Source organism: Leptonychotes weddellii, chromosome 6 (genome assembly GCF_054177405.1).
Source record: "Leptonychotes weddellii isolate Sample4059 chromosome 6, ASM5417740v2, whole genome shotgun sequence".
NCBI classification, from domain to species: Eukaryota; Metazoa; Chordata; class Mammalia; order Carnivora; family Phocidae; genus Leptonychotes; species Leptonychotes weddellii.
The window spans coordinates 89,502,976-89,527,694 of record NC_138374.1 but is presented as its reverse complement, the minus strand read 5'-3'; the positions used below and the strand labels follow the sequence as shown (position 1 = coordinate 89,527,694).

The 24,719-nt window shown below is 37.9% G+C and overlaps 1 protein-coding gene and 1 pseudogene across 1 annotated transcript in view; one reads left to right on the top strand and one right to left on the bottom strand.

The window, feature by feature from the left end:
• DNM3 (dynamin 3) overlaps positions 1-24,719 on the bottom strand; it is a 533,769-nt gene that overhangs the window by 481,694 nt on the left and 27,356 nt on the right. The gene's annotated exons all lie outside the window — the stretch shown is intronic.
• LOC102734970 (small ribosomal subunit protein uS5 pseudogene) lies at positions 7,792-20,048 on the top strand (annotated as a pseudogene).

Below are 24,719 nucleotides of genomic sequence, written 5' to 3'. Positions count from 1 at the left end.
AAAAAAAAAAAAAAGTGCCAACTTAATGATTTCTTTCCCCATTGGAAGTTGCTTATAAGTTAATTCAACTAACATCTAAAACTTCATATGAATTCTTTTTAATTCAGAGTCAAGGAGTAGCTGGTAGCCATTATTCTAACTTTGAATATGTTATGTTAAATGCATGTTTTAAAGCCAGCTTTACTACAGGAAAGTCATCAAGTCAATTTTAAATAAATTTGATTATGTTTTATCTCTAGGAAAGCATCTGTTAGTTTTCTAGGAAAATGAATCAACTAGTCATTTTTTTTTCTACTTGGCCAGAAATGCTACTTCTATATAAATTCATGGAATAAGTACTTCCATACAAGGCTAAAGATAGCTTTAAAAAGCCAAATCTTAAAATAAAACTGGAAAACAGATTCACTATGAACATTATTTTTAGCATCCCTCTTACAGTACAATATCAAACTAAACTTTAAATATGGCCTTACAAAAGGGGTTGCTGCCAGGCTCTATTCTTCTCTTTTGATATAAGCTATAAAGAATTTGAACATAAAATGTAAATGAGAATGCACAGCCAAATAAATAGCTCATTTTAAGTTGCTACATATCATATCAGCTTTGGAAGAGAGGTTTAATAAGGGATCCCCAGGCATTATAAGGTGCTCTTAATGTTCTTTCTGGTCCTTTAACTGACAGATCCCCACACTGAGAACAGATATCTGAAGAACTGTATCCATGATCATCAGTTGATTCATTGATCTTACTACAAATAATTAGGAATGATTTGTAGACTAGAGGCTGGTAAACATGTAGTTTTTCTCATCAATTTTTTTATACCCTCATTCTCAGCATTCGGTATCACTAAAAATCTATAAACTGTGACTGGTAAATCCTAATCAGAGGAACACAAAATGAGGCTTAAATTTAGATCAGGATGGACTACAACACGTCCAGACATCCATGCATGCACAGTGGCTACACCAACCGAATACATTAAACAGTAACGCTAAAAAGAAAGACACTTAAACCCAAATGTTTCACCTCCTACAACTAACCCTGGTGAATATGCAGTCAGTCTCTGCAATGTATTTCCAGTAAAGAATAGTTTTAAGAGGCTTTTCATCTTCCCTAATCAGCGACCTTATCCTCCACTATCTTCTGGAAAGAGCTTCAACTTTAAAAAACAAACAAGAGTCCTATTCTCCTGTCTTTAACTTGTTTTTATTGGTTTATTTGCCCTAACCTTTTCATAAACCTCAGGTAATTCCCAGTTTTAACTCCCTAACACTATCACACCTAAACTTTATTTGAATTCTTTTTCAGTCATAACCAGGGAGTAGCTAGTAGCCACTGTTCTTTGAAATATGTTCTGTTAGATGCATATTTTAAAGCCAATTGTACTATATGGGAAAGTCACCAACTCCATTTTAAATAAATGCTACTCTTGTATTTTTTCTTAGTTACATGCTCCTTCCTTGATATTTTGTATATTTCCTGTGACCTTTGTGCTCAGAGAGTTGTCTGTATCGCTGGCTTTGTTAGATAAAATACCTTACCTGTAAACCTTTCTCTACTGTTTAGATCATTCACAAGTATATCATCAGAATTTCATTTTTTATTATCACCATCTTCATAGGTCACAGTTCCTTTAAAATATCTTTTTCTCTAAACTTCTTAAAAACTACTTTTTCTTTTTTCTTTTTTTTTTTTTAAAGAGAGCTCAGGCGAGGGGTGGGGCAGGGCAGAGGGAGAGGGAGAGGGAGAAAGAGAATCTTAAGCAGGCTCCAGGCCCAGCGCAGAGCCCCAAGTGGGGCTCAATCTCAAGACCCTGAGTTCGTGACCTGAGTGGATATCAATAGTTGGACGGTTAACTGAGTCACCCAGGCACCCCAAAATCTACTTTTTAAAAATGATATACAGTACCACCTTGCCTTGACATTATAACTCTAATAAGGTCACCTTTCCCAGAATTCCTTTTAAGGCCATATCACCAATATATTCTTTGATAGTCATTAAAAGATACAGAATTGTAATTCTCTGGCTTTGTCCACCTTCAAAGAGATGACACTGTTGGCAAGATAAAAGGAGAATGCATCAGATGCTCTGGCTTAATGCTAACTCACATCTGTACAGCAGTTATTTACAAAATATTTTCACGTGCATTATCACATTTAATCCTCACAATAAGTTTAGAAGTTTGGAAAAACAGGTGTTATTGCCTGAAGGCTAAAAACAGTTAAATTATTTACTTAAGGCCACAAGGCCAGGCAAATGGAAATTGACACCTATTTTGGGGTCCTTTCATTATAATGAATTCCTCTTCTTTTAGCAGAATCAGACTTCCAGCCAACAATAAGATGCTAGAAGTTCCCTGTACCTATTATTTCTTGCATCTACGCCAGTATTATAATCTAAATTAAGAACTCTTGTTTTTTTTTTTAAGATTTTTAAGCAATCTCTCCATCCAACTTGGGGCTCAAACTCACAACCCCGAGATCAAGAGTCACATGTTCTACAGACTGAGCCAGCCAGGTGCCCCAGAACTCTTGTTTCTAATAGCTACAGAGTTTGTTCTCTGGGGAAGTGATGTTATTTCCCATCCACTAAGAAAAATGAATCTCATATGACCTTGGTTTTATTCCCAGCTCCACTATCTTTTTTCACTGTGTAACCCTGGGAATTGGCTTCAAAACTCTATTGCAAATATAACATTACTATTTTTTCACACTTCACAAGCAAATGTTTTTCCTAATCATAAAGAAAAACAAAAATCCCTCTACATTCTTAACATATAATGATAATAACCAGCTGATTTCTAACTGTAGGTAATATAATAATAAAAAAAAAGAATACTAAGGAAAAAAATGAAAAAGTAGAGGATAACCAAGAATTTCTTGACCACATGGGTATTAAAATATAAGACAGATTACAGACAGCATAATAGAGTCACATTCCTTTTTAAAATTAATCAGATTGCAAGGACTGGTTTATTTATATATTCTAAATGTTCCATTTGTTTCAATTGGGAAAAAAAACAATGGGAAAAAACTACGTTAGCATGACACACCTTAAAACAACTTAATAATTTGGTTATAATATATTAACATCAAATGAAATAAATCTCAAATCTTTTCAAATACTGACAAGATACATACATATTTATACATTTGTAGGTTGCATAAATGTCTTTATAAATTATCAAAGAAATGTTAAAGTAGAAATTTTGTGAAAGAATCACCTATTTAAAAGTAAATAAAGCACAACAAAAATAAATACAAGATTTACCTTTTTTATGGGTCCCACAATTCATTGGGGAAAGATCTATAAAGAATGGAATGATTGGTAGAGCAGAGGGACTACAGTTGATGGTATTGTGTAATAGCACTGCATGGTGACAGATAGTAGCTGATGAGGAGAACAAAGGCAAAAGAAGTGTAGATAAAATTAAATTTCCTTACAACTTGCAAGTACTTGAGACAGGCAGAGTGACATTCCTCAAGGAACTCACAATTGCCTTAATGTTAATGCTTTGCTAGCAGCAAAAAGCAACCTTAGCTTGCCAAGGCTGATCCTTCAAGGATCCTGTAAGTCTTTTTTTTTTTTTTTTAAAGATTTTATTTATTTATTTGACAGAGAGAGACACAGCGAGAGAGGGAACACAAGCAAGGGGGAGTGGGAGAGGGAGAAGCAGGCTTCCCACGGAGCAGAGAGCCCGATATGGGACTCAATCCCAGGACCCTGGGACCGTGACCTGAGCTGAAGGCAGTTGCCTAACAACTGAGCCACCCAGACGCCCAAGTCTTCTTTAACATATGAAAATCCTTTTGAAAACTTCCTTTATCTCTGCCCCTCCCAACTTAAAGGTATACAATCAATTGCTCCTCACAATCCCAGGGCAGCTCTTTCTGCTCGTGGGTCCTGTCCCCAGACTTTAATAAAAAACACCTTTTTACCCAGAAAACGTCTCAAGAATTCTTTCTGGACCGCTCACTCCCAGCCCACTTCACATCAATAGCTACACTTGTGGTGAGGATAGCATAACATTGAGAGTTGTTGAATCACTATGCTTTATAACTAAATCTAATGTAACATTGTGTGTCAATTATACTGAAAAAAAGAAGAGGAAGAATGGAACGATTTTGCTACTGTGATACACCTCGGCAATAATAAAGGTAAATCAAAGAACTTACTTTAAAAAAAGACTAAGACTTGGCTTTCTAGTTAACGCATCCATGAAAACTATAGAAAACCCTTTAAATATTAGATGCAAACAAAATAATTTTTTTTTTTTTTTTTAGATTTTATTTATTTGACAGAGAAAGACACAGCGAGAGAAGGAACACAAGCAGGGGGAGCAAGAGAGGGAGAAGCAGGCTTCCCGCGGAGCAGAGAGCCCAATGCGGGGCTCGATCCCAGGACCCTGAGATCATGACCCAAGCCGAAGGCAGACGCTTAACTACTGAGCCTTGCAGGCGCCCCGATGTAAACAAAATTTTAAAAGATTCTGCCTCCAGAATGTATAAAGATTTTATTTATTTATTTGACAGGGAGAGAGAGGGAGAGGGAGAAGCAGACTCCCCGCTGAGCGGGGAGCCCAATCAGTACTCGATCCCAGGTTTTTTGTTTTGTTTGTTTTTAAGATTTTATTCATTTATTCAGAATGTATACCTTGTATAAACAGAGAAGAGACACTCTGTATTTAGAAGTAATGGTCAGGGCTATCATGGTCTTTGGGTTCTGATTCCAGTGTGACTTTGAGCAAGAGACCTTTCACCCAAATAACTATTTTTAAATGAGGGTGTGGGATTAGATAGCTTCTAAAGTCCTAATATCTCTAGAATCTTGTGATTCTAGGAATTACAGCATAAGTCTACTAGCCTGAATGTAATCAATTTTAGATCTCCAGTAGGAAACAGGAAGTTCCTTGTCCACAACCCAGGGGTAATTGGGTTTTCCCAGCAATAACATCTCCAGTAATTCAATTGCCTGGAAAATCTACCTTCTCCTGATGATAATGTGTTATTATCCAATCATATCACATTAAAATATAATTCTACTATAACCAGTGGGAAATAACTTTCTAGTAAGAAGATATGTAATGAGTCTTTCAAACATTAAACCAGAAAAGATAACTGTGTGCCAACTTGCAAAAACAATTCAGCTTTAAGACAGCTATGTGAGTCTGAAGAAATGTTTACAGTGTAGTCATTAATCAAATGGCTTGTAAATGAAATTACTAGACACGTGTTCATTGCTAATGACTTCTTAACTTAATCCTCAGATTATAAGACTACAACTTTTATGTTTGCCCTTTCTTATTTCAAATTCAAGCCATAGCCAGAATGCAATAAGCTTTGATTCTAACTTGTCTGTTAAGGACTCCCATATCATTCCAAAATTCCTAAAAGCAATTACCAGAGGCAAAGGTAATTTTCCATGTAACAACTTACTGACCAATGGGATTCTTTAAAGAAGAGGGAGGTGGGCAGAAGAGGGGAGGAGACAAAAGAAAGTATCTCTGAAATTCATTTTAGCCACAGTAACACAAGTCCCCCCAGTTGTTTCTCATACAAGCATACCTCCTTTTAATGTACTTTACTTTGTTGCACTTTGCGGATAATGCATTTTTTACGTATTGAAGGTCTGTGGCAACCCTGTGTCAAGGAAGTCTATCAGAGCCATTTTTCCAACAGCATTTGCTTATTTCATGTCTCTATGTCACATGTTGCTAATTCTCAAAATATTTCAAACTTTTTCATTGTTATTATAGTTGTTACAGTGATCTGTGATCAGTGATCTTTGTTGTTACTATTGCAATTGTTCTGGGGCACTAAGAACTGCACCCATATAAGAAGACAGCAAACTTAATCCACAAACGTCGTATGCCTTCTGACTGCTCCACTGACTATTCCCTGTCATTCTCCCTCTCCTCTGGCCTCCCTAATGCCTAAAACAAAACAATACTGAAATTAGGCCAACTAATAACCCAACAATGGTCTCTCAGTGTTCAAGTCAAAGAGCGGCACATTGTTCAGTTTAAATCAAAAGCTAGAAATGATTAAGCTCAGTGAGGAAGGCATGCCAAAAGCTGAGACAGGCCAAAAGCTAGGTCTCTTGCTCCAGACAGCCAAGTTGTGAACGCAAAGAAAAAATTCTTGAAGTAAATTTAAAGTGCATATATAAATACATAAATGATAAGAAAGTGAAACAGCTTGGGGTGCCTGAGCGGCTCAGCTGGTTAAGTGCCCAACCTTTGGTTTCAGCTCAGGTCATGACCTCAGGATCCTGGGAACAAGCCCCACGGTGGGCTCCACGCTCAGCAGAGAGTCTGCTTGTCTCCCTCTGCCCCCTCCTCACAGTGTACGCACATCCGCACGCACTCTCCCTCTCTCTTTCTAAAATAAATAAATAAATCTTTAAAAAAAAAAAGAAAGAAAGAAAAGAAGGTGAAACAGCTTTACTGCTGATATGAAGAAAGTTTTAGTGGTCTGGATAGAAGACCTAAATTTCCTTAAGCCAAAGCCTAATCCAGAGCAAGGCCCTAACTCTCTTCAATTCTGTGAAGGCTCAGAGAAGTGAGGAAGCTGCACAAGAAAAGTCTGAAGCCAGCAGAGGTTGGTTCATGAGGTGTAAGGAAAGCAGTCGTCTCCATAACATACAAATGCAAGGTGAAGCAGCAAGTGCTGATGTAGAAGCTGCAGCAAGTCATCCAGCAGATTGAGCTAAGATAATTAATGAAGGTGGTAATGATAAGGGAGCAGAAGGCTAGCTGAAGACAAAGCATAAACTGACACTGTGCAACCTTCCCCCTCCCCCTCTACTCCTGGGTGGGACATGTGTGACATTCTTCCAGGATGCTCCCAACTGTCTTAATGTTAATGCTTTACTAGAGGGAAAAACAATCTTAACTTGATGATGGCAAGGCCTCCAGAATCTTGTAGGTCCTCTTTAGCATATGAAAGTTCTTTTGAAAACCTCCCTTTTTCCTTACCTGCCCCAGCCCCATAGTATATAATCAATTGCTCCTCACAACCCTGTACAGCTCTTTCTGCCCAGGGCTTTAATAAAACTACCTTTTTGCACCAAAGACATCTCAAGAATTTTTTCTTGGCCTTCGGCTCTGGATCCCACCCCACCAAACCTCACCTCTATTCCAAAACTACATCATTTACACTAAACAACAGATTTTCTGTGTAGATGAAACAGTCTTCTTCTGGAATATGCCATCTGGGACTTTCATAATTAGAGAAGAGAAGTCATTATCCGGCTTCAAATCTTCAAAGGACACGCTGACTCTCTTATTAGGGGCTAATGCAGCTGGTGACTTTAAGTTGAAAACAATGCTCATTTACCATCCTGAAAACTCTAGGGCCCTTAAGAAGTATGCTAAATATACTCTGCCTGTGCTCTAGAAATGGAACAACAAAGCCTATATAACAGTACATCATCTGTTTACAACATGGTTTACTGAATATTTTAAGCCCATTGTTGAGACTTACTGCTCAGAAGAAAAGATTCCTTTCAAAATATTACTGTTCATTGACAGTATACCTAATCACCCTAGAGCTCTGATGGAGATGTAAGACATGATTAATGCATCCATTCTGCAGGCCATAAATCAAGTAGTCATTTTAACTTTCAAGTCTTCTTACTTAGGAAATATATTTCATAAGGTTAGAGCTGCCATAGATAGTGATTCCTGTGATGGATCTGGGCAAAGTCAATTGAAAACTTTCTGGAAAAGATTCATCATTCCAGATGCCATTAAGAACATTCGTGATTCATAGGAAAGGTCAAAATATCAACATGAATAAGAGTTTGGAAGAAGTCAATTCCAACGCTCATGATGACTTTGAGGGGTCCAAGGCTTCAGAGGAGGAAGTACTTGCAGATGGGGTGGAAACAGCAAGAGAACTGGAATGACAAGTGGAGCCTGAAGATGAGACTAAACTGCTGGAATCTCATGATAAAACTTGAATGGATGAGAAGTTACCTCTTACAGATGAGCAAAGAAAGTGGTTTCTTGAGATGGAATCTACTCCTGGTGAGGATGCCATGAAGATTGTTGAAATGACAACAAAGGATTTAGAACACTACCTAATGTAGTTGATAAAGCAGAGGCAGGGTTTGAGAGGATTGATTCCAATTATGAAAGAAGTTCTGTGGTTAAATGCTATGGGAACGGCATCACATGCTACAAACTGTCGTGAAATTAAGAGTCAGTTGATGCAGGAAACTTCACTGTTGTCTTATTTTAAGAAATTGCCACAGCCACCCCAGCCTTCAGCACCCTGAGCAGTCAGCAGCCATCAACATTGAAGCAAGACCCTTTACCCACAAAAAGATAACTTGCTGAAAGCTCAGATGATAGTTAGCATTTTTCAGCAATAAAATATTTTTAATTGAGGTATGTACATTTTTTAGACATAATGATATTTCACAGTTAATAGACTACAATATAGTGTAAACATAACTTTTATACACTGGAAAACCAAAAAATTCATTTGACCCGAGTTACTGTGATATTCACTTTATTGCAATGGTCTGGACCTGAAACTGCAATAACTCAGAGGTATGCCTGTATCTGCTTTGCCCTCCAGCTTTCCATCTCTTAAAACTATTTTAAATGCCTCACTATGCTGAACTTCTATTACGATCCCCTCTAGTCCACATTAAATTTATAAATGCTAAAGTCCTGTGTAAATTGGTACTCATTTTTTTTTTCTTTTAAAGATTCTATTTTTAGGTAATCTCTACACCCAATGTGCGGCTCAAACTCACAACTCTGAGATTAAGTCGCACATTCCACCAACTGAGCCAGCCAGTCGCCCCAGTACTGACTTTATTACTATTCCAGGAGGCTCTGTAGACTAATCATTTAGACTACAAATAAAAGACTTCACCATTTATAGAGGAAAACTAGCTTAACAACTTGACACATTTCCTAAAAGAGAGATTATAATCTCACAAATTCGCCATATATTGACAGGAGCCAAAATTTCAGTTCATAATCTCACAAAAGAAGCACCACATTCATTTACTGCCATAAAATATAATAAGTTAAACAGCTATTTAGCAGTATTTTAGTTCACTATATTCCTGAAGTCATCTGACTTAATCAAAACTCCCAGAATTCAAGTTAAGACCAGCCCAGCCCCTAGAAGAGTCCCACTACTGTCAATAGCCTTTTAAGATCCCTGGTTAGGCCGCCTCCCAACCTCTGCAGTCCAAGGCAAAGGGGACCCTTGCCTGGGGCCTATATATATCTCATCCTACCCCCAGTTCCATTCCACACCCTCTGGAACCTCCAAAGCAAGGTTACAGGTACCCCAACCCAAAGTCCAATGTCCACCCACTCTAATCTTCATTGTGCAAATGCTACCCCTTGGCCATCTCTTGGGCCTAGGAGGAACACATTGGTGCAGTCTTCCTTTAGTAGAAAAAAAAAAAAAGAGAGAGAGAGAGACCTACACAGGTCCTGAAAGCAACTTAAGGCCATTTAGGTAGAGAATTTAGGAGTTCATTTTACTTGGAACAGGATTTAGAGGAAGGTAGAGCATAATCTCTAGGTGGGACATCTCTGGCCTGCTGGCACATCCTTGACCTCTTCAACTCCTAGTCAGCCAGCACCAGAGTCCCCTAAAGCTCAGCATCCCAGAGCACTGCCTTAATGCTCTCTCTGTATCCCAAAGATTACTCAAATTTGGGTTCACACTAATGGAGTCAGATAACTGTACACATCAGTTCAGCATTTCCCACGCACCTACCTTATGCCAAACACATGGTACAAGCTAAGGATATAAAGATGAGTACGATGTAATCCTGACAGTAAGGAAATTGTAGTGGATTGACTACAGGAATGGCTCCATTTGTTCACACATCCTCTATCCATGCCCTTTGATAGTGCTCTCCCACACTGACCCTGGGGTTGGCCGTATGACTTGTTTTAGACAATGAGATAGTAGCAATTGTATCAGAAGCAGAAATTTGAAAAGTTCCTGCATATTAAGGTTTAGCCCTCTTGATGCTCTTGGGAACCCTGTAGCCATTATGTCAACAAGTTCAAGCAGCCCACTGAAGAATTAGAAACCACAAGAGAATAACTGAGGTGTCCCAATCATCAATCAGCCAGACTCCTCTGACCCAGCAGCTGTCCATATAAGTGAGTCCCAGCAAAAATCAGCTGAGCCCTGCTGAGCACAGCCCAAACTGCTGATTCCACAAAATCATGAGCTACATAAATGGCTGCTACTCTAAGCCACTAAGTTTTGATGTGATTTGTTGCAGTGCAAAGTCTAACTGATACAAAACTCAAAGCCTTGTAGGGAAGCCAGGCTTATATACAAGAGAACACAGTACAGCATGAGGGCTGCAATATGTACCTAAGGATAAGATTCATGGATAATTCAGAGGAGCAGGTGATTAACCAGGCTGGGTCCAGTGTGGAGGATTACAAGGCAGTGTTAGGAAAAGAATCACAGAGAAGATGATGCATATTCTTTTCCTTTATTCTGAAGAAAAGAACCACTTCAGGAGGTGATAGATTTAACCAACCTCTGCCTCTTCCATCATTAATATGAATCCCCCAGAGGGAACAGCAGAACCAAATCACAATCCATGGGCTACTGTTTCTACCAAGAAACCACAGAGTATTCTTCCAACCAGAAACTCTCTCTCTCAAGGAATTTCATTGAGACTGAAACCAGCTTCTTCTCTGAGAAAACACCAAATGGCGGATGATGCCAGTGGTTTGGAAGGGCTCAGGGGCCCCGGCAAGGAAGGCCACAGCAGCGGCATCTGGGGCCAGAGTTGCAGCTATGGTCGGGGCAAGGTGGAGGCCACAGAGCTTGTGGAGTTCTAGGAGGCAAGGCCGATGACAAGGAGTGGATCTCCGTCATCAAGCTGGGCCACCTGGCTAAGGACATAAAGATCAAGTCCCTGGAGGAGATCTATCTCTTCTCCCTGCCAATCAGAGAATCTGAGATCATTGACTCTTTCCTGGGGGCATCCCTCAAGGATGAGGTTTTGAAGATTATGCCTGTGCAAAAGCAGACCTGTGCTGCCCAGGAGACCAGGTTCAAGATGTTTGTTGCCATCAGAGATTACAGTGAACACATCGGTCTGGGTGTTACGTGTTCCAGGAGGGAGCCACTGCCATCCATGGAGCCATCATCCTGGCCAAGCTCTCCATTGTCCCTGTGCTGTGAAACTACTAGGGGAACAAGATCAGCAAACCCCACACTGTTCCAGGCAAGGTGACTGGCCACTATGGCTCTGTGCTGGTGCACCTCGTTGCACCCCCAGAGGCCCCAGCCCCTGTGCCCAAGAAACTCCTGATGACTTGGGGCGCCTGGGTGGCTCAGTCAGTTAAGCGTCTGCCTTCGGCTCAGGTCATGATCCCAGCAACCTGGGATCGAGCCCTGCATTGGGCTCCCTGCTCAGCGGGAGCCTGCTTCTCACTCTCCTTCTGCCTATCTGCCTACTTGGGATCTCTCTCTCTCTAAGAAATAAATAAAATCTTTAAAGAAAGAAAGGAAGAAAAAGAAAGAAAGAAAGAAAGAAAGAAAAAGAGAAAGAAAGAAGAAAGAAAGAAAGAAAGAAAGAAAGAAAGAAAGAAAGAAAGAAAGAAAGAAAGAAAGAAAGAAAGAAAAAAGAAAGAAACTCCTGATGACTTGACGACTGCTACGCCTCAGCCAGGGGCTGCACTGCCACCCTGACAACTTGGCCAAGGCCACTTTGGACGCCATTTCCAAGACCTACAGCTGTCTCACCCCTGACCTTTGGAAAGAGACTGTGTTCACCAAGTCTCCCCATCAGGGATTCACTGACCGTCTTATAAAGACCCACACCGGGCTCCTGCTATGGCCACCACACAGTTTTATACAAGAAAAATAAAGTGAATTAAAGCTTGTTTAAGGGACGCCTGGGTGGCTCAGTCAGTTAAGCATCTGCCTTCAGCTCAGGTCATGATCCTGGGGTCCTATGATCGAGCCCTACATCGGGCTCCCTGCTCGGTGGGGAGCCTGCTTCTTCCTCTTCCGTGCTTTCTCACTCTCTCTGGCAAATAAATAAATAAAATCTTAAAAAAAAAAAAAAAAAGACTGAAACCAAGCAAGACCTTGAAGATGCAGCCAAGTTGAACTTCTGTTTAACTCAGCGGTATTCAGCTCCCTGTGATCTCCCAGAAGTGAGGCTGAGAAAATGACAATGCACTGTCGCTGCAGATGGTATGACAAGCACTCTGAGCAGACAAATACATTGGCATATGGAGAGAAAGCAAATCCTTACCCAGAAAGAGGCCCCAAAACTCAAGACTGGAATGTCCTGAGCTTCTGAAACAATTTAAATGCCCAACAATGAGAGTATTTAAATATATGTTAGTGTAAGTGTAATAAGGAATATAAGGAAGCTACAAAAAATATGCTTTCAAAGAGCCTTCAATGACATGGGAAATTCTCATAAAATCAGATACAAAAATTACATATACAGAAGGATCCCAATTATGTTGAAAAGTAAATTCATAGGGGAAAAAAAGGAAGTCTGCCTAAATGTCAACAGTATCCTTGGGTACCAGGATCATGGGTGAATGTTTTCTTTCTTATATATTTCCATGTTTTTGAAACTAAAATATAAAGTCATATGCTTAAAAAATTGAATCATACAACCCAAAATTAAGAGTCTATAATACAATGGGCCTATATTCTTCAAAAATATCAATGTCATGAAAGAAAAGGAAAGGCTAGTAAATTGATTGTTTTATTTGTTTTATTTTTTTAAATAGCTATTTATTCTGCCTGTGTATTTTGAATAGAACACCTAGTTGATAATTCATGGAAGAAATTTTTGGTAATCATTTTCTTATAATACAAGTGCTACATGCTCATTTGGATAAAAAATTTTTAAATATAGTACATCATTAGTTTTTGAGGTCGTGTTCAAAAAAAAAAAAAGAAAAGAAAAGCTATGGAAGAGCTTGCTTATGAAGTGATTATGCTGGGAGGGCTCTGAGGGCAAGGCCCATGTCTGTCTGGTTTGCTGCTGCACCCTCCAATGTCTGTTACATTTCATGACACATAACACGTGTGCAATAAATATTTATCAAATTTTTTAAAAATGTTTTTAATATAAATAAATTAAAAAATCAACTCCAATTCCGTCACCCAACATCTTAATATTTTATCTTCGACCTTCCAGACATTTTTACCCATATATTTTTCATAACAACACTGTCACACTCTACATAGTTTTAGAACTTCTTTGTCCACTTAACAGTACAATATTATTCTTTAGTAATAAAAAACCTGCCCACAGTAGAAGCTAAATGCCCACTGGAGGCATCTCTTCCTACAGTCATTGAACAAGCACGTTCAATCAACTACACAATAGCTGGGTAGGCCACAAACAATGAGGACTTATTTTTCAGGATAAAAATTACAGCATATGGTATGGCAAAGTATTTTTTCTTCTGATTTGTGATTTTTGTAAATAAGAAATCTTGTAAAAGTATAAGACTAACTCACTATATAACTGCTATTTAATAAATTGTGCTTATAGAGAAAAATATTGTCTCATTCAAGACACGCGGTTACTATACATTAAGCATTTGTTGTTAATGTCAACATTCTTGAATAAAGGCAAATTTTATGTCCTTAATTAATTCATTTTATATATGAATAAAAATCATGGAATGCTTAACTTGCTCAACAGAACAGACCACAGAAAATTCTCCTGGGGATTCAAAACAAAAAATAAAAAACTAAAACACAACTAACCTAACCAAAGTATATACAGATCTGGGATCACAGATGTTAAATCTAAAAGGGGACTTAAAAGGGCACCTGAGTGGCTCAGTTGGTTAAGCGTCCGACTCTTGATCTCAGCTCAGGTCAGGATCTCAGGGTGGTGAGATGAGCCTGGTGTTAGGGCCTCCACGTTGATCATGGAGCCTGCTGAAGATTCTCTCTCTCCCTCCTCCCACTCTCTCTGCCCCTCCCCCTCTGGTAGGGCACACGCATGCTCACTCTCTCAAATAAATAAATAGGGACTTAAAGATTATCTGATCCCTCCCTTCATCTTGAAATAAGGAAACTAAACACAAAAAAGGTCTAATGATCTGAGTCATGGTTAGTTAATTTACTCAACAAATATTCATTAAAAAATCTACTAGGTGCCGGGTCCCATGCTCAGCTGTGTATATACAAGGTTTAGCAGGACAGATATTTTCTCCAACTGCACAGAACATACAGGCATCTTGCTGACAGGCAGTTAGTCTCCTGTTTTTATGGCTGGATCTTCTGATTGTTATTCCAATGCAGTTTCCCCTTTCATTCATTTGTCCCAATATTCAGTACCCACTACGTGCCAGGCTGTTGTAGGTTCTGAGGACAGTGAACACGGGAAAGCACTTACCCTCATGCAGCTTGCATTCTAATAAGGTTCAGAGACAGACACATAAACAAAAACAAATCAGATCATGACAAGTGCTATGAGAATATTTAAGGATGATTAACAAAACAGACAGTCCCAGGGAAGAGGGGATGCACCTTTAGCAAAGGCAATCAGAGAAGTACCCTCTAGTTCCAGAGATGAAAGGAATATAGTAGTTACATTTATAGCAATTAGGTCTACAAATCTTTCTCCTCATTTATAAAGAAAATATTCAACAGATAGCCTCAGAAGTCAGGACATTTAACAGTAAGGCCTGTTCATTTCTGATGTTTCATTTTATCATAGTTTATTCTGCTTTCTGACTTTGGGCTAGGCCAGTTGTCCTGATAGTATGCACCATGGAAAGGAAAATTCACTTCATATAATATTCAAGAGTATGCTATTTAACCATTACAGACTCTTTAATTTATTGTTTACTCAACCAATGTTGCTTATGCTCCATTTGCTCTACTTAATGCTCTTTATGCCAAAAAAATAATCTCAATTAAATGCACTAGCATAATTACCAGTGGGAAAAGTTTTAATTTCAAAAGATAGCCAAGTTCTAAAGAGAAGACATATGGAATTTAAACTATAAATACACATAGATACCTGAATTATTCCAGTTGGCACATCTGACAATATAATTAATGATTACTAGATGTTCTTCTGCAGACTTAGATAATAAAAACAAAAAATCTATTTTAAAAATCTACATGGAGACCTAAATGCAACATACATGGTCTATATCTGAAAATTGTTTCCTTCATTTAATCAGTCAAATTCTAAATTTATTTTCTAGCAATCACATGGAATAACAAAAGAGCATTTGTAGTTCAACCCAACAATGCACTACTGGGTATTTATCCCAAAGATACAAATGTAGTGATCTGAAGGGGCACATGCACCCCAATGTTTATAGCAGCAATGTCCACAATAGCCAAACTATGGGAAGGGCCCAGAGGTCCATCAACAGATGAATGGATAAAGAAGATGTGGTAATATATACATACAATGGAATATTAGCAGCCATAAAAAAAATGAAATCTTGCCATTTGCAATGATGTGGATGGAACTACAGGGTATTATGTTAAGTGAAATAAGTCAGTCAGAAAAAGACAATTATCATGTGATCTCACTGAGATGTGGAATTTAAGAAACAAAACAGAGGTTCATACGGGAAGAGAGAAAAAATAAAACAAGATGAAACCAGAGACAGAGACAGACCACAAGAGACTCTCAATCATAGGAAGCAAACTGAGGGTTGCTGGAGGGGAGGGGAGTTGAGGGATGCGGTAACTGGGTAATGGGCAATAAGGAGAGCACAAGATGTAATGAGCACTGGGTATTATATAAGACTGATGAATCACAGACTTCTACCTCTGAAACCAATAATACATTATATGTTAATTGAATTTAAATTTTAAAAATCTTAAAAAATAATAATAATAATAAGAGCATTTCTAGTAGATACAGCAACTGGCTAGCTCAACTTCTGTTCTGCATCTCTTTATTTGCCTTCCTATACTGCAGAGACTAGAACGCTAAAAAACAAACAAACAATAAAACTTCATTTCCCAGACTCCCTTAGTAACTAGCAATCTCCATGCATTTCAGTTTTCACTATTAGACGTACTTCTGTACAACCTGAATTCAGAGTCAAATTAAATGGGGGAGAAGCAGTACTCAAGGTGTTTTGCTGGTGTAGGTCTAGCAGGCAACAGAAAGCTTTGAAGCTAACAGTGCTGACAACAGTCTGATCATGAATCACAGCTAAGGTAGAATATTCCAGAACACAACAGTTGCTTCAAGACTCCTGGAAGTGGTGAAAGCAGCAGTGGACATACAGATTTCCTAAGATTCCAGTTTCCTAAACTAACTACAGTAGTAGTTTCCTTGATGGCCAGTAACACAGTGTCATTCTGAAGCCATTCCTTGAGGGTCAGCCTGGAGTCTAATCCTCCAGCCCTTCCAATGATTAGCAAGCACCTAATTCCTTACGTTAATTTTTTTCTTCTTAAATAGCTAGAGTGGTTTAGATCATCTGCAACCACACCCTTGAGTGATACAGTAGTAAGACAATTACATGGAAACATAAACTGTCTGAACACTTTCATGTTTTCAAATATTCAAAGTAATCTAAAGTGGTCTGGACTCTCAATAGATACCACTGATTGAGGTACATCATATAATTCTTCATTTTTTTTCTGAGCAGTAACAAAGAGAAGCCTGGATTTTAAAAACACAGCTACTCTGGGACGCCTGGGTGGCTCAGTCAGTTGAGCATCCAACTCTTGATTTCTACTCAGTTCATGATCTCAGGGTTGTGAGATGGAGCCCCACATTGGGCTCTGAGCTCAGTGGAGAGTCCGCTTGGGATTCTCTCCCTTTCCCTCTGCCCCTCCCCAGCTTGTGTACATGCCCTTTCTCTCTAAAATAAATATTTAAAAATAAATAAATTAAATAAAAACACAGCTACTCAACTCATTAAGTCATTTTTCATTTGAACTCATTATGATTTGATATTTGAAAATTATACTAAACAAAAAACATTCTCTTTCCAACCCTTGCTACTTTGAACAACTAAATCAGTACCTTTCATATGGTGGACGGTGAGTATATGTAAGCAACTGAGTATGGGTGGAATGATATAGATGATTCAAACTAATGGATAAGCCAAAAGTACATTTGTTTTGATTTCGGGGCAACAGATTGAATTATGAAAATGTCATAGATAAAATTAAATGCATTATCATAAAATCCATTAACTTTATTGTAAAACTACACACTCTGACAGAAAATATAGGGGAGGCTCCATGTTAAAATTTTAGGAAATTTCTATAAAGGCTGGAATAGTATAAAAATTTCCCAGAGTGACAGAGAAACCAATCAGATAGATAATTTCCTCAGCATATTTGTTTTTTAATATATTTATGGTTTTTCCATTTTTTAAAAAAAGAAAAATTGAACTAAAAGTCAGAAATCTATTCACTGAGGTAGATAGAATCTACTTGATAAAAGGTCCCTCTAGGACTCAAAAGAATACTCTTATTTCCTAAGGGTATTAATGACATACCTTTTCATGCAAAAATATGATATAAAAGAAATAAAGTCATGGCCACCTGACTTTCCCCTGAATGATGAATAGTATGGCCTGGGTTCCCATCTATGAAGAAAAGTAATGTAATAAATTGAGGCTTACTTTTATCTCTGTCACTTAATACAAGTCTGTTCTCCAGTTCATGGGAAAAACAGAAGTGGTTCAGCAGATCCTTCTACCAGGAGCATGTCTACTATAGGAAAGAAGTCAGCCTCAGCTGCAAGCCTTTTTCATGAATAAATTCCCACAGTCCTATCAATTTACAGATTCAAGTTTTTCCCAACTTCCCAAAAAAAAATAAAATAAAATAAAGGAATTTAAAAATAATGTTTCCTGATTACTCAGTTTGTGAAAAATGTGTTACTGGTTGTGGAAAGATACAACAGAATAGAAAACAAGGTCCCTATCCCTAAGGAAGTATGAGATTTTTTCAATCTATGTAAAAAACAAAACAAAACAAAAATTATTAAAGCCTCTGGAAACTGTTAGCGATCCTTATTTGGGGGAGTTCTTGTACATCTTTTCTTTAGTACCTGCCCCTTCATTCTTCTCAATAATTCCATGTGGCATATGGAAAATTTTACTTTTTTTAAGATTATATTTATTTATTTGAGAGAGAGAACACAAGCCTGAGCAGGGGGAGGAGGATGGGCAAAGAGAAAGGGAGAAGGAGACTCCCCACTGAGCAGGGAGCCTGATGTGATGCCAATGCTTGGTGATGCTGACACGAGGCTCAATCCTGGGACCCTGACATCATGACCTGAGCCGAAGTCAGAAGCTTACCCAAATGAGCCAACCAGGCACCCCGAAAATTTACTTTATTTTTAAATTCTCTTAGAACCTCATTAGTCAGCTAAAGATGGCATGATATGTCACAATGACTACATGGAGAATCACTGTCCCCAGTGCTATGGAAAAGCTAAATGAGTGAATGAAACAATACAGCTTAGCAAGTGTGGATCCTCACTAAAGAACATCCACTCTCACGCCTGTTCATAATCAGACACCCCGCCTAAAATTTAACCATGATTCGAACCTTGCAGATATGAATGAGGCAATTCACTTCTTGTGAATTTGAATTCTTCAGTGCAGTAGCTAAAGGTCAAGAAATTGGGTTAATGAGAACATGCCACTGGGGTGGCGATGGAGCAAGGGGAGTGGAGAAAATCAAAGGCAGAGACTATTTATTCTCCACTGCAAGTGGGAAAATCATGGAATAATGTCTTTAGGCAATATAACCCTGTTGGTGATTTTTTTTTAAGGAACTTGATTGTTTAGCTTATGGATTATCTGTGTCCTTTAGTGCTTCTTTTTGCTTTTAGTGTCATCTCTTAACTATTTCACTGGTGATTAGCACCTCTACAGAGGATGTAAATGGAAAGGAGATTGAAGTGAATGAAACTCAAAGGTAGCCTTTGATTATCATAAAATCACTACTAGGCAGTAAGTTCAAGAAAAAAGATTTATTGTAAAGAAAAGACTAAAGTGAGTGGAATCTTCACCTCAGCTAAATTCAACTTATAACAAGCAGATTTATAAAACACTTGAAGGGTTAATTATAATTCTTTGCTTTGTAACAGTCTCTCTTTTTTAAAAATTATCCCACTTATTATTATGTTTAATAGACATAAAATTCTTGGGTTCAAAATAATGCTTTAGCTTACCAAAATGTGTTTTACATATGGTTTCAAGAATACACCTAAAGCAGGGGCACCTGGGTGGCTCAGTCAGTTAAGTGTCCGACTTGATCTCACCTCAGGAGTTGATCTCAAAGATCATGAGTTCAAGCCCAACAAGGAGGCCACTTAAAAAAAAAAAAAATACACCAAAAGAAAGCTTACTTGCATTATGGGGGATGGTTGAGTGGCTAAAATTATGGTTGTTTTAATTTATTTCCATGGTTTCAGGGCCTATGCAGAAGTGAAACAAAGTTCTATGATTTAGGTTTTCAATATTGACTTTTTCCGATTTCATACTAGACTCTTCTTTGTATCACTAAAATCTATAAATGGAAAAAAATGTGGGTCCCCAGATGGAAAAAGAGAATCTTATTTTCCATAACCATAAAATAGAAAACAAGTCTTACACATGTTCAGATTCCTAATAAGCCAGAATTAGACAGATATTTCAACCTGGAACAGCATTAATTTTCCAAATGAAGTCCTTGAAAAGATAAAAGGAAATGCCCCAAACAGCAAAAATACTTCAATATAAAGCCACAAGTAGTCCTGTGTGGAATTACCACTACAAAATCTTAATAATACTCCTTCATCCAGAAACATGATACTTTAGTAACAACTGTGACACAAAGAAAGGTTTTGTGTTTTGTTTGTTTTGTTTTTGGCTCTTTCTAGATTATAGTCAACAAATTCCATTTATTCAACAAAGATCTGATGTGCAACGTGTTTGCTATGAGAATTACAAAGATGATCTTGCTCCCAAGGAACTTAAGCCTGGGAGAAGAAAAAGCATTAAGGGGAATAACCACAAAGCCACACAGTTTGCATACAAACCCAAGGAAGGGCCCAGGGGCTAAATTAGTCAAAAGAGAAAAGATGCGATGTGGCTGGGGTTCTCAAGGAGAACTTCACACAAGGTGGCATTTGAACACCAAAAAAGACAGAAATGGTATGCCAGATTTAGATAAGGACTGATAAGGAGGAAAAGGAAGGAAGAAGGAAGGAAGGAAGAATAAGAGGATAAGACAGGGCAAACTGTCCTTTTTTTAATTTTATTTTTGATTTGGAAAATTTCGAGCTTACATAAAAGTAGAGAGAAGGGCGTAATAAATCTACATGTATCTATATTCCACTGCCATAATTATCAACCCATAGGCAATCTTGATTCATCTCTCTTCTCACCCACTCCACGTCTCTCTCTCCTACTAGATTATTTTGAAGCAAATTCCAGATAGTATATTATCAGTAAAGATTTAAGTATGTCCCTTTAAAGGTAAGGGCTCTTTTTTTAGACTTATTGTGGTATTTATTTTTATATTAACTTAACACACACTGTCCTAAGTGCTTTACAAATACCAACTCATTTTATCCTCAAAACAACCCTAGAGGGTAGTTATTATATTATTCTTATCATTTCACAGGTGAGGAAACTAAAGACCAGAAAGTTAAGTAACTTGCCCAAAATTGCCTAGCTAGTAGTAAGTGGCAAAACAGGATTTGAACCCAGGTGTTCAGGCTTAGCTCAATGGTCTTAAACACTATACTACATTATCCTGCCAGTAAATATTTGGTTTACTCCTTCAGTGTCCAAACATAACTTACTCAAGTGTCAGTTTTCCATCCTATGTTTCAACTTGTCTTCAAAAAAGAGACACTGTTAGTCCTTCAACCACAAAGGAAAGGTACAATTGCACACATTCCAATGGAATAACATTGGCTTTTCTAGTAGCTTTCATACATGCAATTCAGACAAAGTAATCATGAACTCTAGAAGTTCTGAATAAATGCAAGTACTCTGGGCTCACAAATCACACATGTGCATTTGACAAATCATGAACTATGTGAATGTCATATTTTGATGATAAAAACAGAGTCCTCACATTATTTTCAAAAATACAATTTCAGGGCACCTGGCTGGCTCGATCAGAAGAGCATGCAACTCTTGATCTCAGGGTCATGAGTTTGAGCCCCTCAGTGGGTGTAGAGATTACTTAAATAAATAAACTTAAAAAAAAAACACTCCAATTTTATCAACTAGGCACTGCATACCTCCTGACTGTAACGTCTAAACAGAAGAACTCTCATAGATACCACTGAAACACTGATTTTGTCCTGCACAAACACCACAATTATTTAATTTTAAGTAATCTTTAATTATGAAAACTACTTGTTTCCCCAATTCTTTCAAATAATTATGAAATTAACCAAATTAACTTAATCACTAAAATATGCTTATGTGTGTATATATAGATATCTATACGTGATATATACACGTATTAACGGCATCCAATTTTAAATCTGAAAATTTAGATATCTGAAAAATACTCGTGTTTGTATATATGTGTATGGATTTGACATCCAATTTTAAAATATAGAAAAACTACCATCTCTGACTAGGAATTGAAAAAGCTGACTTTCGGGGCACCTGGGTGGCTCAGTCAGTTAAGTGTCTGCCTTCAGCTACGGTCAAGATCCCAGGTCCTGGGATAGAGCCCCACCAATGCTGGGAGACTGCTTCTTCCTCTCCCTCTGCCCCTCTCCCGCCCCTGCTCACTCGCTCACTCTCTCTCAAATAAATAAAATCCTAAAAAAAAAAAAAAAGCTGGGTTTATATTACAGTAAGTTTTCAAATGAGTTCCAGGAAAAGAATTATCTACCATTTACTAAATAATGTACTTCAATAGACACTTTACCTGCGGCAAGAGGCCATCTCACATTCCTAGCCTACAGCCAAGTTACTCTTGGAAAATAGAAACGTTCTTATTTTTGAAAACACTCATGGTTATAATATCACATAATGAGAGACTCAACATAAATGTGTCTCTGGTTTGGATTAGAACTACATCCATTAGGAAGTAAAGGAAATAGTGCCTAAGGAAAGATTTGATAATACCATTAGAAATGCTTATTTTATTGACATTGAAAGAAAAGATAAAAGAACATCATTTGCTTACTTTCTGGAGAAAGGAAAAGAAAAAGCGTATAACTTTCCACATATTTTAAACCTCACAATGAAGAGTATCAGGCATTTTCACAGCTTCTAGAGCATAACAGCTGTTCTTTAGAACAAAGGGGGTACTGAATACTTCCTTAAGAGATACCTGTGTCTCACCCCCAAAAGCCACCTGTCCTTTGAGACAAATTTCTCCCAATTTAAGTAATTTATCATGTCAGTTGAAATGTCAACTCCTAACTAGGAAGGAGAGACACAATTAATGTGACAACATTAATCTCCCAGTCTGTGCCTCTTCCCCCTGAACAGTCCTGATCCTCCTTGACCTGCTTTCCCTTTCTTTTGGTCCAAAACCCTAATCATCCTGTACCCTGCCATATAATTTCCTTATTTATTATGTCCATTGTTTATCAAACTCCCCAGTTAGAATATGAGTTCCTGGAGGACAAGAATCTTTGATTTATGGGCTTTGTTGTCTATCTCTTAAAATAATGCCTGACACATAGTAGGTGTTCAATAAATATCTATTGAATTTGGGGTTTTAAAGTAATACTTTGGGGCACCTGGGTGGCTCAGTCATTAAGCGTCTGCCTTCGGCTCAGGTCATGATCTCAGGGTCCTGGGATCAAGCACCACATCGGGCTCCTTGCTCAGCGGGGAGCCTGCTTCTCCCTCTCCCTCTGTTGCTCCCTCTGCTTGTGTTCCCTCTCTCGCTGTGTCTCCCTCTCTCAAATAAATAAATAAAATCTTTTAAAAAAATAAAATAAAGTAATACTTTATATACTTTATAGCAAACATTAATGAAGATGGAGCACCTACCACAGGCCAGACACCATGCTGTGTCCTTCATGACCATTTAAAAAAAATCACAACAGCCCCGATAAATAAGTAATATTTTACTTATGAGAAATGTGTCACCTACAGAGATTAGGTAACTTCACAGCCAGTGAAGCTTATTCAAGATTTCTTCATCTTAATGTATGATTTGACCTGATTTTTTAAAGGACTGACACATTAGATCTTCAAATATTCAAACCTATCCAATAACTACAATAATAAAATGTGAGTTAACAAAGCCGATCAAGTATCTTCACAAATTATGTCAAATAGAAAATTCAGACCCTAGAAGTAATTATGGAATGATTTTGCTCCTCCTTGCTATAATTATACTACTCCCTTGATCTTAATAATGGCAAAAGAATAATAATTTCCATAATATTTTACAGTTGATAATATGCTTTTACAAATATTATCAAATTCGACACAAACTATAAAAAAATCTATAATCTTGTTCTTCAACTGATTCCAAAGAGAGAAAAAAAAAACATCCTGTCCAAATTAGACCTGAATGAGACACAGATATTCAGAAAAAGACCTCCTGAATGGCGAGTTCTGTCATTTCCAGAGCAGATAATAGCTTTCCGAATTTTCTCTTTCCTATCAAAAGGGACGAGGAGAAAAGCAACATGGTTCTACAAACTCAGAGCACAACTTGGCCTGGTCAGGATGCCAAAAGTGGAGGGAGCTGTCCTCTTAGTCCCCAGTACTCTCAACTTCACTTTTCCTAGAAAATGCTAATGGAAAATAAACAGAAACAATATCCAACTAGGAATCATTCATTCGTAAAGTATTTTGACAATATTTAAGATCCAACATTCACTGAGTGGTTACTCCATGCTCAGCACTATGGGAGATCCAGTTAAGTATAAGACATAGTTCCTACCATGAGAGACAATGGACTCTGAAAAACAAACTGAGGGTTCTAGAGGGGAGGGGGGAGGGAGGATGGGTTAGCCTGGTGATGGGTATTAAAGAGGGCACGTTCTGCATGGAGCACTGGGTGTTATACGCAAATAATGAACCATGGAACACTACATCAAAAACTAATGATATAACGTATGGTGATTAACATAACATAATAATAAAAAAAAAAAGACAGTTCCTATGCTCAAAAACTAGCTGGAAAAGCCAGATACGAAGATGTAAAGATAAACAATGGAAAAATGAACTGCAAAAACAAAAAAATCTAGAAACTGGGAGATAGCAAAGAAGCATTATCATCTCAAATACTTGGCATTTGGTAATTCATTGCAAAGTCTGTATTAGTAATACTTTTTCAAATTCAACTTTCTGTTACAAAGCAGTACACTTTTTTTTTAATTTTATTTTATTATGTTATGTTAGTCACCATTCATTACATCATTAGTTTTTGATGCAGTGTTCCATGATTCATTGTTTGCATGTAATACCCAGTGCTCCATTCAATACGTGCCCTCCTTAATACCCATCACTGGGCTAACCCATCTCCCCACCCCCTCCCCTCTAGAACCCTCAGTTTGTTTCTCAGAGTCCATAGTGTCTCATGGTTCATCTCCCCCTCTGATTTCCCCCCCTTCATGTTTCCCTTCCTACTATCTTCTTTTTTTTTAAACATATATTATATTACTTGTTTCAGAGATACAGATCTGTGATTCAACAGTCTTGCACAATTCACAGCACTCACCATAGCACATACCCTCCCCAATGTCTATCACACAGCCACCCCATGCCTCCCACCCCCCACCACTCCAGCAAC